Here is a 2,375-nt window from a genome sequence, read left to right on the forward strand (position 1 = left end):
TACAACACAACAAGGCACAACGTAAAAGGCACTGAACACAAATGTATTCATATTAATAGCCCCAATAAAGGTGACCACCCGAGCAAAGAGAATTAGGGGATAAGGAAGAAAGAAGAGTAAAAGAGAAAAGAGAAAAAGAAAAAAAGGAGTGCAAAAATGAAATTGAGAAAAGGGAGAAAAATAAGTACGAGAGAAAAGAGAGAGAATGAAATAGAAGAGGGGAAGAGACTTTTATATGGGGAGAAAACTCTGATAGAACCGCCACTAATCCCAACAAATTCCAGCAACAGATACCTGGAGATGAATGCAAACTACAAACAACCACTAATATCAAGCAAGGCAAGGGAAAACAGAAGCACAAAAATAACCGGAAAAGAGAAAAAAAAACCCAACATTAAAATGAAAAGAAAAAGCAATACAACCTCACAAATAAGCATAAAAAACCCCAATATACTCAACATTCAAGCAAACAACAACAAAACAACAGAGAGAGAGAGAAAAAATTTGGATAGTGAAGAAAGATAAGGGAGAGTTGTATATAGATTTAGAGCAGGGTATTGGTAATTGGATATGTAAGTAGGGTGAAATTTTGACAGGGAGTAAAAAGAAGGAGTAGGGAAAATCTAAAGCAGGAATAAGGTAAGAGAAACAGGACAACAAAAGGGGAAAAGTGAGGAAGACAGTTTTGGCATAAAGGTAAAGTTGAGGTAGAGAAAAATGATGCTAAAGGAACAATGCAAATAATGTAGAACACTAATCCCAAAATAAAAAAAAAATGACACTTTAAAAAACGGTAAAATGGTAGTAGTAATAATACTGGTTAAAAATAAAAATGTAGTAATTAAAAGGGTAAAATCAGGTGATGAAAAAAGAAAAAAATTGGTTTTTTAATTAAAAGGTGAAAAAAGAATAAAAAAATAAAAATAAAAATGTGCAGTAGTGAAGGTCCTTCAGTTCTTCTACTCTTCTGCCTGGCATGCCTTAGTCCTGCCAGGTATTCAGGAGAGTGTTGAATTTCCCTGCGATACACTGTTCCTTGTGTTGTAAACCACAGTCCTGATTTTAAGGCAGGTTGTATTTGTTTACCAGGCTGCCTTTATTTGTATTTACAGAAGAGTCAGTTCGTGGCTCTGCCTCTGGGTGGCAGTGCGTCTGGATTGACCTCCGAGGCTATAAGTCCTCTCTATCCAGTAGTTAGGGTTTATTTTCTCTATTGTACTTAAAACTAGTTTGGGAAAGTCCACTGCCCAGAGCTGGTTCTTTAATCATTACTCCCCGCTCTGTTTCCCAGGTTCCACAAAAACAATTTTCCCCTGCAGTCTCTGCGAGTGTCCCCAACTGGGCAATCCCATGCACTGGGTTTAATAATCAAATGCAAAGATTTAAGGGGAAGAGAACAAAACAAGAGCCTGAGAAGTTGCGTGAATTCACAACCCTCTACTTCAAGCTCTGTGCGCAGTCTCCTCCATGCGCCCTCTCTCCCCTGGCAGCAGCTGGCACACTGGCAAAATCCACGGTTGACTTTTTGCATCCAGTCCAGCTATGGGCTTATTTTTAGCATTTCCTTCTGTCAGCAGCCCTGTGGGAGCCCTTCCACACTCGCAAACCATGCTGGCACCAAAGGCTGCGGACTGTGTGGGGTGCAGACCTCCCCGCGCACATTCCTCTCCCCAACCTGAATTGCAAACTGCACCTTCAGGTGCAATCTGACCTTTTCGTGAGGAGAAACAGGGCTCCACGTAGTCGTGCTGTCCAAGATCCGGTGTTTCCAGGTTAGCTGCTGATCTCTGGATGCCGGGTCTTTGGATGTATATGCTACCAATAACAGCCACTCAAGATGGCGTGGTCTCCACGGCTGAGCCGGGGCTCTGGGAGAGTTTCCAGCCGGAGTCTTCAACCGTCCCCTTTCTCCAGGAGTCTTCTGCCTTTCCCGGCTGCAAGCTGTCTCTCAGCTGAATATCCTCTGCTTATTTGGGCTGTATGTTACCCGCTTCTGCTGCTCACCCTATCTGCTCCGGGACAAGGCACGGGACACATCTGTCTATATCTCTGCCGTTCCCCCACCAGCCCTCGAGATGAGTTATTTTTATACTGGCCTGATTTTATACATTATATGTAGAATTTATCAGTTTACTTCCCAGAAAATCAACTTCTATCACAATTCTGGGAAAATTCTGGGGAAACTTTATTTACAACAAGCTTTTCCCCATTATTATTCCAATAATATGGGGATGTAATGTAGGTAGGGTAAATAAAAAGCAATTATTTTACTAAATGCCTTTCATTGTCAGAGTAGAAAGTATGCTTGACCTGGAATGAAGTGGAGAATGATAATATAATTCAGTGCTGGAACTTTTCTCCTTCCTCCGTGTTAC

Source organism: Myotis nattereri (genome assembly GCF_964212035.1).
Source record: "Myotis nattereri genome assembly, chromosome: 2".
Lineage (NCBI taxonomy): Eukaryota > Metazoa > Chordata > Mammalia > Chiroptera > Vespertilionidae > Myotis > Myotis nattereri.